This window comes from Cervus elaphus, chromosome 26, assembly GCF_910594005.1.
Source record: "Cervus elaphus chromosome 26, mCerEla1.1, whole genome shotgun sequence".
NCBI lineage: Eukaryota > Metazoa > Chordata > Mammalia > Artiodactyla > Cervidae > Cervus > Cervus elaphus.
The window spans coordinates 45603394-45615183 of record NC_057840.1 but is presented as its reverse complement, the minus strand read 5'-3'; the positions used below and the strand labels follow the sequence as shown (position 1 = coordinate 45615183).

Below are 11790 nucleotides of genomic sequence, written 5' to 3'. Positions count from 1 at the left end.
CTGGAAAGATATGAAATCTTGAAAACAGATGGAGAAAGGAAGTAAAAAGGAACATTGATAACAGGAGGCAAAGCCCTAGGATATCCAAGGCAAGGAGAAAATGGACAAAGCATTCAGACAACAAGAGCTAATATAATATTACCTTTTGGGCACAAACCACTAAATTATAGGGTTTTTATGCTTTAATATGTCCTCCCACAAGAAACACAAAACAAGATATATTCTTGGCAGAGTTTGCAAACTTTAATTTTTTTTTCCATTCTGCTCTAAAGGCCTTACCCCTTACTGTAGAGTTAATGAACATAATATGTTCACACTGGTGTGCATGTTCTCAAAGAGAGGAAGGATTTGTGATCATTTTCATCATAACAGAAATACTAGGGAATTAAGAGGTCCATACTGGTGTCATGGCACGACACAAAATGTGTGACGCTTCACATATGTTATTCTTTATGCACAAGTGAGATTTCAAAATCAAAAATCATTTATGTAATTGCCCAGTTTAGAATCAGAAATTCTGAAGAAAAAGTCAACAAAGAGTTTCGTGATTGCTGACCTTGAGTCTGACAATGTTATGGTTGCCACGGCTTGTCGCCGAGGCCCAGACCACATGCCATGGATGCCCATGTGCCATTTTCACATGCTCACCACTTCAAGACTCTACACGTGGTAGGATCGAAAGGGTGTTACATGGGAATTGATGAGAGGGTGGGGGAATAAAAAGGTTTTCTCTCCCCTGGTCTTTATTCATTGCCTTTCCACATTTACGAGGGAGAAAGGAGTCAGTTAATTCTTTTCATCCTGAAGGGAGGTCAAAGTTTGACGCATCTTTAGTTTCAAACAGTGGCAATCGTCTTTCAGATTCTTGAGAGGGTGGTGCGGGTTGAAAAGCTGCTGTGGTGCTAATAGTTCCTCAATTCCGTGGATTTCCGAAGTTGACTTAGTCATTAAAGGAGATACTTCTTGATCAGGGCACAGTCATCCTGAAAGGACCCATTCCTGCTGTTTGGAGCTGCAGTTCCGCACTAGGATGGAAGGTTCAGTGAGAGCCTCCCTGCTTTGGAGGGGATCCTCTGAGGAGACACTTTTCTGTGTATTCCAGTGACCTGCCAGTACACGGAGACACGAAGCTCAGTAAATACTGAGTTTTCAGGAACAGATAAGCTGTTCCAATATTTTAGAAGATAGAGGATGAGGCAATCCACCTCTAGAATTCCAAGACCCTAAAGCATAAATCAACTAGTCAAGGCTTTCAATTCAAAAGTGAATCAGGATCACCTAGTTATGGGGTCAGGGTGCTTCTTAAAGCAGTAGGTAGAGGCTGGCAGGGAGGCTCTTCTCCCAGGAAATAAACTCGATGCAATACTTACAGGTCAGTTTTTTTTCCCTCAAAGAATGTCTTATCCTGCTGGGTTTATCTGGTAGCGAGACCATCACACAGGGCAAGATGCCCAGCTTCCAGACAGGAATGTGGCCCATTCCTGTTTGTAGACGAAAAGGAAAAAATTGTCCAAGTTCATCTCCACACCCTTAGTGTGAGTGAAGAGGTAATTATGCATCTGCACACACACGCACACACCCACACCCACACAGAAATGCACACAATCCCGGCTCTTTCTCTTCCCAGAGGCTAGGCTCCCCCAGGGTCACCATGTCACAGGGGATTTGCCAGGAGGGCACAAGTTGCTTCATATAACCTTTGCCAAATGTGAATTTGGAGAAGACCACATTTACAACTGTTTCCATCAGTAAATCCTAAGAAGTAAATAAAGTGGTTTACTTTATTATATCAGGTCTTGGGAACCTGATAACGTTGCATGATAAAATATGCAAACAGTATATGCACACATGCTCCCATTCCATTATGAACATTTGACTGTTCCTGTAGACTTCGGAGTGACTTTCAGGCTCCTGTGCATTCGATGGTGACTGGTCTTAGCATCAGTGTATCCTCGCCACGCCTCCACCCCAGGTCTGAATGTGAAGATGACAGCCCCCTCCTTTTCGTGCCTGTTGGGAAGATCAATAAGTTGTAACACACAAAATCACCATGTACCCTAAAATGTCTCATGTACACTTTAGGGATTTTTATTTCCATTAAATTCTCCGATATTTTTAAACTACTGTTTTCTAAACAGGTTAATGAAGCTAGGTATGTAACTCTGCCCCTTCAGTAGCAGCAAGATATCCTAACAAACTCAGCCCCTGGGCTGCCTCATCTTCATCTTCGGGAAGCCCTAGAGAAGTTCTATGAGATCATTTACTTATTTATCTATTATCAACCTAGTCTTATGGATTCTGCTTTCTTCCATGTTTATAATCCAATACCATCCTCAATTATTTCGGTGCTCCAACTGTACAGCTTGATCAGAGAAACGTCCTGCAAAATGGTTTCTGTGTCTTTGCAACAAGTTGTCCATCGCTTTTTGAATCTTTATCTTCTGAGCTAAGGATGTATCTCAGGCTCATCTTGTACCTTCCTTGACCTGGCACTGGAATCAGACATTTCTCTGGGAAGCCTGGGTTCCCTTCAGAGGAGACTGGAACTAGACACCCAGCCCTGCATTCCAAGTGTGCGCATTGCTTCTGGGTTGCCAATGCTTCTACATCCTTTCAGGAGACAGAGGTATGGGGGAATATATAAAAACACACACAATACACAAACATATGCTCATATACCTATAAAACACATATGTATGCATTTCTATATTCTTATCTTTGAAACCTTAAGCTTATACCAAGGTTTTAAGTTGCCATTGAATTCACTCCAGTCGAATTCGAATTAACTCATATGTATCTGCAAGTATTATGTGTAACACATTGCACGTATATTTTGTGTATCATGTGTATATAATATATATATATGTGCTCATTAATATATATAGTATCTTATTCCATCAACATTAAATATTATTACAAATTATAATGGAAATATTCAGTACATAATTATATATATACACATTCTGTACTATATTATATATATCTTTATCCTTTTACATTAAGAACCCTGGTTTCCAACATCTTTTCATTTCCTGATTTGCTCAGTCCTGTAACAGACGGGACTTCCCAGGTGGCGCTAGTGGAAGAACCCACCTGCCAACGCAAGAGATGTAAGAGACCCAGGTTTGATCCCTGGGTCGGGATGATCCCTGGGAGGAGGGCATGGCAACCCACTCCACAGTATTCTTCCCTGGAGAATCCCATAGAGAGAGGAGCCTGGTGGGCTACAGTCCATGGGGTCACAAAGAGTCGGAAATGACTGAAGCGACTTAGCAAATGCACATAATAGGTGCGCTCAGCCATGCAACAGCTAGAAGCAAGCAACTGAATGAAGAGCTGAGGATTCGTTGGCAGTTACTTCCCCGCCCCGCCCCCACCCATGCCTCTAGACTGAGGATGCGCAGTCAACAGGCTCATAGGTGATTTGACAGTCTCTTTCTTTCCCCCCCCACGGTGGCTTTGCTATTCATTTTAAATAATGTTATATCCATTTGCTTCAGTTTGCTTGCAGTTCTATTACCCCCCCTTCCTTGTTTCAATTTTTTTTTAATTTTTGATATTTAGAATAGTAAGTTATTTTCAAATCTCAAAACTATATAGAAAAATAATCTCAGAGAGGTTTACTTTCTGTTGTATTCCTAGAAATATATCCTTAGGGTAAATTTCTGTAAGTGGGATTTCTGGGTTGAAGAATACATGGATATGTAGCTGTGTTTGATTTTGCCAAATCCCCCTCCATAGGAGTCATTTGAATTCCGACCAGTGGTGAATGTGAGATAGTCTTAATAACAGAGTAAATTGTCAAGCTCTTAAATAGTGTACAAATAGATGAGTGAGAAATGATATCTTCGTGTAGCTTTAATTTACATTTTTCTTATTATGAGTAAATTAAATACCGTTTGCATTAAATAAATGTTATTTTACTATATTTTCTGTCAATTTTTCTATTCTTGAATGACTTGCATCCACATTTCTGTAAGATTTTTCTGTCCTTTTCCTCCAATATATCCCTGGGTCGGGACGATCCCCTGGAAGAGAGCATGGCAACTCACTCCAGTGTTCTTGCAGGGAAAATTCCATGGACGGAGGAGCCTGGCAGGCTACAGTCCATGGGATCACAAAGAGTGGGACATGACTGGAATGCCTGAGCATGCACACTTTTTCTGTACAGCTTCCTGGATGGATGGTGTTGCCCTAGTGGTGTGAATCAGGACAGCTTCTCCCAGCAAGAAGATAAAATAGTAAGAAACCTGAATATAAACTTTAGTAATGGGAGAAAAATGTAAGACCAACTTGCCTGCCTCCTGAGAAATCTGTATGCAGGATTTCTCAATACTTTCTCAAACACTCCAATACTTTGGCCACCCGATGCAAAGAACTGACTCATGGGAAAAGCCCCTGATGCTGAGAAAGATTGAAGGCAGGAGGAGAAGGGGACGCCAGAGGATGAGACGGTTGGATGGCATCACCAGGTACTCGATGGCCATGGGTTTGAGCAAGCTCTGGGAGTTGGCAATGGACAGGGAGGCCTGGCGTGCTACAGTCCATGGGGTCGCAAAGAGTTGGACACGACTGAGCGACTAAACTGAACTGAACTGGATGGAGGGAATGGAGCTCAGCTACAAAGGTAGCTATCCATTAGCAACTATTAGTTTGTATGCAGTCTAAATGGGATAATATCCTATCCCAGGGAACTGATGGAAACTAACCAAGGCAGTAAGCTTGAAAGCATCTGAAACAGAGTAAGTTCTGCAAAACATCTGTCTTCACTGTAGCCAGTCACTAGAAAATGTCCTTCCAGGCTCTCCCAGAAGATGAATGACCTTGACTTTCTTGGCTGACACTTTTTAGGGGTGTGTCTTTAGAATCTAAGAGGCAAGAAGTTGATAATTCCTTCAAGTTTTCACTTAGGTAAGAACCATTCTTCAAATCCCCCTTTATCCATGGGGGATCTGTTCAAAGTCCTTCAGTTGATGCCTGAAACCAAGGATGATTCCAAACTGTGTACTATGTTTGCTTCTAGTATTTACAAACCCATGATAAGGTTTAATTTCTAAATTAGCCACATTGAAAGAGTTGCCCAGTAACTAATAATAAAATGGAATGATTATAACAATATTGTAATAAAAGTTATGTAAATATGGTCACCCTCTCTCAAAGTATTGCCTTTTCCTTCTTAACTAAACACTTGTCTCACACTATGGCTGTAAGGATGTTTTGCAGTTTGAAATGCAACAGCAAAGCTAACATGAATTTCTTTTTCCTTGTTCATGATTTCACAGATAGAAGACTCACTCTAAGTGTGTGTGTGTGTGTGTGTGTGTGTGCACGCGCATGCCCTAAGTTGCTTCAGTCAATTCCAACTCTTTGTGACCCTGTGGACTGTAGCTCGTCAGGTTCCTCTGTCCATGGGTTTTTCCAGGCAAAAATACTGGAATGGGTTTCCATTTCCTTCTCCAGGAAATCTTGCCAACCCAGGGATTGAACCTGGGTCTCTAATGTCTCCTGCATTGGCAGATGGGTTCTTCACCGTTAGTGCCACCTGGGAAGCCCCAGTAGATGTTAGCAACCTCAGCATATGTTATTTTTCTTTCCTTATTAAGTCAAAAACTTTCACCTTTTCACTAAAAGTAAGGACTTTCAGGCATTGGCAGATTCTAATGGCCAGCATCACTCCTCTGTGCTTTGAGACCGTAATTAAGAAAAACTAGGGTCACTTGTACACCAGTCCTGTGATACCCAATAGCTGATCTGATAACTGAGCTACTAACCACTACTAACATGACCAACAGTCAGACACACTGGATGAAGGGACGATTCCCAAGAGGAGAGAGCAGAACAGCATGAGGTTTCGTCCCACCACTCAGAACCATGGTGCACAATTTAGAACTACCTCTTTCTGGAATTTTCCATTTCATGCTTTTGGACCCTGGTTAACAGCAGGCATCTGAAACCTTAGAACGTGAAAGCACAGATGATGGGGTGCTGCTGGATTGGAATGCCTGAAACATGAACTTGCTAAAACATAAAGTCATTTACCTGCAAATACGGAAGTGAAGAGGAACCCGAGGGCCTCAAATGCAAATTCTGAGCACATCGCCCGACTCAGCTGTTGATGATTCTGTTGAAAAGGAGACAAGAGAGGCAGCATTTACAACCTGAAAAATTCCCCAAAGTGATCTTCCTGGCTCAGAGATTTATGGGTCAGTGTGAAATTTTTATCTTCTCTCCTCTAAGTCAGTTTAGAAACTCATCATAAGCAGCAAAACCATCAAGCTAATAGGGAAGCTACTTTCTTTCTTCCTCCCTCTTATTTTTATTCAGATTTCCCCCCACAGCACACCTCACTCCTCAGGACTGGCCTCCAGTGCCCAATAGCGGCCATGACTGTGTCTTCACGAAAGAAGATGGATAAAATATTACCATAACCTCAGAGGCAGGAGCAAAGCCCTTATTAGAATTCAGACCTACAGCTGGAAGTTCCAGCATGGGGCGGGAGATAAAGTTCCCCATTGTTAGCACACAAGTGCCTCAGACTTCCTGGCAACGGCAGTGAATTACTCAGTCATTTATGCAGCCCTTCAGAAGCAGTCCACTGTTCCCAACAAAAAAGGCATTCAGGAAGAGAGAGATGGCGCCCCGGCCCCAGAGAGCTGGCTTTGGACAGTGAATGGACGCTGGGCCTCCCAAGTCAATGGCCTCTATGGGAAAGGCAGTGATGTCACCGCGAATGCATTTTCAGGGTTCTGCCCTGCTTTCCCCTGCTCTCTCTCCCCCTCGTAGGCCGATGCCCTGCTTTATTTTTCTCTTCTTTCTCTCTCTTGCTGTCTCCCTCTGGATTCTTTGAGGCCATTTTAGTTTTTCAAAGTTTAGAGCTCAAACCCCAGCAAAGGCCCATGACAACACGACTGCCATGGCAACACCGGGGCTTCTAACTTCAGTTTTGGCATAAAAAGTAGAAAGTGCTTGAAAGGGAGGGCAAGGGTGAAAGCGGGGAGGAAGCCAGCGTGTCCCCCGTGGGGGTGGTGTGGGCCACGAAAGGACAGCACAAGGAGGAGAAAAGTGTGCAGGGGCTTTGGGGGAGACAAATCTGCAATCCTTTGCATCCAAAACTTAAAAAAAAAAAAAAGAATCTGTGCTTCTGATGGACGTGTAGAAATGTAGAGGTAGGATAACAGAGCTTCTGCAAGAAATAAGGTCATGCTTTTGAAAACTTGCACAATGATATGGTGTAGAGGATGCTTTCAAAACTTCATCTAGCTTTCTCAGAAAGAAAGACAGGAAAGGAAAAGTCTCACATGACGTGTGACCCAATGGAGAGGGAGCCAAAGGCAGGCTGATGCATTCGAGGATGCCCCAGGCTCTGGAGTCCCTGGGTGTCAAAGAACGGCAGACGGAAACTCTAGGGTGCTGTCGTGTGAGGTCAACTCAGAGTAGTCGGTGGGGAATAGAAAGAGCCTTTCATTCCTCTGCTTTCTTCTCCCAGAGAATAGTTACCTTGAACTCCCACAAGAGAATAAATACATCATTTCTCTGATATGCTTTATGTCCCTTCTATCAAAAAGCAGATATTAAGCAATCTGAAGAAAGCAGCTCCTAGAAAACCAAACTCCTGCTCCCATGAAAACCAGGCCAGCAAACTGGGCTGTTTTGTTGTGAAGGCACCAGCCGGTCACCCAGGGCTCCTCTTCAGTGTCCGCCTCCTGATCTGTGTAAGCCTGCATCCAATCCCTGGGTCCTCCGTAGTCACTGCTTCTAATTTTCTCTTCTGCTACTTCCCAAATATTTAATCAGCTGTGGTTTAAACACTGTGCTCTCCATTTGTAGAAGACACAATCTATTGGACCCAGAGTCCCCTCCCTCCAAAAGAAGAGCTGAAAAGCTAGTCAAAGAAGGTAGAGCCCTCAAAAGGGGATAGATTGTTCGGGGGCATCTGCTAACAATGGGGCATGACTGCTCCGGGGCCTGCCCCAAGGCCTGGCCTAGTCTCCCTGCCAACCACCTGGCAGTCTAAGTCCTTCCCACCAACCCCCTTCTTCTCTTGTGTCCCTGGAGAGCCTGGGGTCCTCACTACAATCTGAAGGTGAAGGTATCCCTGGGCTGCTCATCCTGTACCTCTCTCTGTGTTCTTCGCAGGAATTTCCCCAAAATTCCTTGCACGCTGTTATTGGCTGAATTCTTCCCTCCAAGTCATGTGTGGGCATTCAAACCCAGGACTTCAGCAGAGATGATCAAGTTAAAATGAGGTTGCTAGGGTGGCCCTAACTCCATATGACTGGTGTCCTTATAAAGATGGGCCATTTGGAGACAGACATGCACAGAGGGAAGTTACTTAATATAAAGAGGCACAAGGGAGGGGGGCCATCTACAAACCAGAGACGGAGGATGGGAACAGATCCTCAGAGGAGCCAGCTGTGTAGAAGCCTTGACCTTGGACCTCTGGCCTCAGCGTGGTGAAATGATACGTTGCTGTTGTTGAAGCCAGCAGTCTGTGGTACTTTCTTAGGGCAGCCCTAGGAAGCTACTATGCACGCCTGGTTCTGTTCTGAAATCTGCTTCTTGGAAGACCTGAAGTCACACATAAGGTACCAGGAGTGTCTGAAAAAGAAAAAAAAACACAGGCAGTAAGTGGAAGATTGGAGACTGACCAACCGCCGTGTTGGTACTGGACTTCTGGCCTCCACAACCCGAGGGGATTTCTGTTCTTTCAGGTGACCCGGTTTTGGTGCTTTGCTTCCCAGGAAACGAACGCAGCCTCTGAGACTGCAGAAGGGCCGGCTCGGCGGCGGGGTGGGAGATGAGAGGCAACGGCGGAGGGGCCGTGAGACCGAGGAGCCACCCCAAGGCCAAGGCTCTTGGTCGCACGAAGCCCCTTCTTCTAAGCGTCCCCTCAGGAAGGGCAGCTCACAGGAGCGGTGAGAGGCGCTCCCCAGACACACGCAAAGTGGGGGGGGATCCCTCCACCAAGTGTCGATGGAACACGGGAACAGAGATGACAGTTCCTCCAGTCTTCCACCTTCAGATCCGCCCTCGTGACCGTGTCCAGGTCACATGGCCTGGGCCACCCCCCAGACGGTGACAGGGCATGGCCTGGCCCCAGGACGAGGGCATCTCTGCCACCACAGGCTTCCTCTCCCCCTGGCCTTGACCTCTGCTCAGGACTCCCAGCGGCCGCTGAGCCTGTCGCAGACTGCCTGTGTCTGAAGCCCCTCCACCCGCTTTGCTTCCTCCCTCCCCCCGGCAGATGTTGGAAGGGCATCACTGTCTGAAGCCTCCTCACCTTCTCCCTCCCCTTCCCCTCCCCTTACAGACACTCACATGTTCATCTCCTGAAGAAGTGATGCTCTCTTGGCATTTGCTTCCCAGAGGACCTGAATTAACCCAGGAAAGAGTTCCTATAACACTGTCACTCATAAAAAGGATCTCATTGTAAATCAAATTCCTTTAAGCTTCAGAAAAACTGATCTCACCTCTCCTGATTTACTCACTCAGAAATACACAGAAAGAGCTAACACTGCAGGGTTCAGAGCACTAAGAAGTGAACACAACCAGATTAACAAGCTGTGCCCACCTTCTGAGTTCTCTTGACTAGTTCTATCAACCAGGTTCCAAAATATAATTGGGCAGCTTCCAACTGCGGCTGCAACCAGAGATTCCTTGGGGACTGTGGTCACTCACTGCCTTCTAGGGTTCCTTATTACACTAGGGTAGTGTGTACCAGCTCAAGAAAGTAAAAACAAGAGAGAGAGAGATGGCATTCAGTTTGCACTTTTTAAATAATCTAAAATTGTCATGTGGCAGCAAGCACCATACCTCCTGCCATTGGTCAGCTTAAATGATGTAGAAAAGTCCACAGCCAGCTTTCTGTTTGATTGCTTTCTGGTGACATGTTGTTCTGTGTGATAAAAATAATAGGAAAGTGACATTTCCTTACCCTCTGGTCTTCTAAATCTCACAGAGGGAAATTCATGGGTTCGTGGGTGCGGGCTCAGTTATTCAGTCACATCTGACTCTTTTCTACCCCAAGGACTGGAGCCCACCAGGCTCCTCTGTCCAGGGGTTCTCTCCAGGCAAGAATACTGGAGTGGGTTGCCATTCCTTTCTTCAGGGTATCTTCCCAACCAAGGGATCAAACCTGCGTCTCCCACACTGGGGGCAGATTCTTCACCATCTGAACCACCAGGGAAGCCCATGTTTAAGAAAGGTATGTGCTATTTCCTTACACCAAATTTGGAAACAATGAGGCTGAAAGCACCACTTGCAATCCCATGAAAACTGTTTTGGGGACTGGGGGCGTCAGAACACAGCACTAATGAACGCAGATGAAGAGAAGGGCTGGTTACCGTAATTACTAACATCATCGGGAGGAACAAATGCTAACTAAGCGCTTTTCCACTAAATACATGGGTATCATGGCTGCCAGGAAACGTGTGAGGCTCTCACGGAATTAAAGAATTATCCTCTAGTTGGGGCACGTTTCACAGCAGATTCAAGTAGACAACAAATGTACTGGCCAAAGAACTAAAATTAGAATTTCAAAGAGAAAGAGATTTGTGTGCCAAACAGAAGATTTTGATATAGGCCTTGAAAAAGGAGTAGGAATTTGATAATAAAATAAGAAAGAAGAGCAATCCTGAATCCAGATGGAACTCTCACTGATGCTGGCAAGAAAAGAGAAAGCATGCTTTAGGACAGGAAGCCTGTTGGTTACCTGGGAGTTCATTGACACTGACATGTCAAACTAGAAAAAGAACTGAAAACAGGCAAAAAGTCCCACAGTTTTAGACTTTATTTAAACAAAGCGTCTTTCTAGAGGAAACGGTGTGGTCATAAGAGAATGTGGCATTTTAGGGTGGTCTCTTTTTAAAAATGAACACTTACTTGACTGCCTATATTTTTATTTATCTGCTTGTTTGTTTTTAATTTTGTGGTGGTCTGGTCAAAAGATACTAGGCCAGCTTGCCCAACCAACTACACAGAAGCTGCAAGTTCCAGGCTTGAGCTTCTCTCAACCAACACTCAAGCAAATACCACCAGGAATGGTAAAGGGTTTTGTTTTGTTTTCCTTTTTATATATTTAGAAAAGAACATTATAAACATTATTCATTTCACTAAATGTCCTTGTTTTATGTGACCTACATCTACCTTTATTTTCTGTTTCTCCCCATCATAATTTTCATCTCTTTATAATCTTCATTCTGATTTTATTGTTTTTATTTAATCATTTTCTGTGTATGTACAAATATACAAGCATTTTCACATTTTTCTCTTTGAGATCACCATTACGTATAAAGTAAATAAGCTACAAGGACACATAGAACAACACAGACAATATAGCCAATATTTTATAACTGTAAATGGAATATAACCTTTAAAATTGGGAATCAATATGTTGTACATCCAAAATTTATATAATATTATATAACTATACCTCAATAAGAAATTAAATAAATAAAATGAGATTTATATGAAAAGACAAAGGCAAATTTTGCCAAAGAAAAGTGGGAGGAATTAATCTACTCAATTTAAAGACTTACGAAACAGTTACAGCAATCGGCATGAGAGATAGACACAGAATAAAGAAATCAGACATAGATCCACACCACAAGAGAAGATTAGTTTTGTCAGTAACTCCTACTGGAACAACTGGATAAACATAGGCAAAAAACAATAAGAAGCTTCAATGTAAGCCTCACATCTTATACAAAAATGAACACAAAATGAATCATAAACTTAAATGTAAAATGAAAAATTACAGAGCTACCCCAAAAGTGAAAAAATAGGACCCAA

General features: G+C 43.7%; 1 long non-coding RNA gene across 1 annotated transcript; it reads right to left on the bottom strand.

Annotated features, from left to right (window-relative positions):
* Positions 1-232: 232 nt before the first annotated feature.
* LOC122684320 lies at positions 233-6509 on the bottom strand. The gene is made up of 3 exons (XR_006337989.1): positions 6344-6509; positions 6040-6121; positions 233-2010 (listed from the first exon to the last, which is right to left on the bottom strand). It is a non-coding gene; the product is annotated as an uncharacterized LOC122684320 (long non-coding RNA).
* Positions 6510-11790: the final 5281 nt, after the last annotated feature.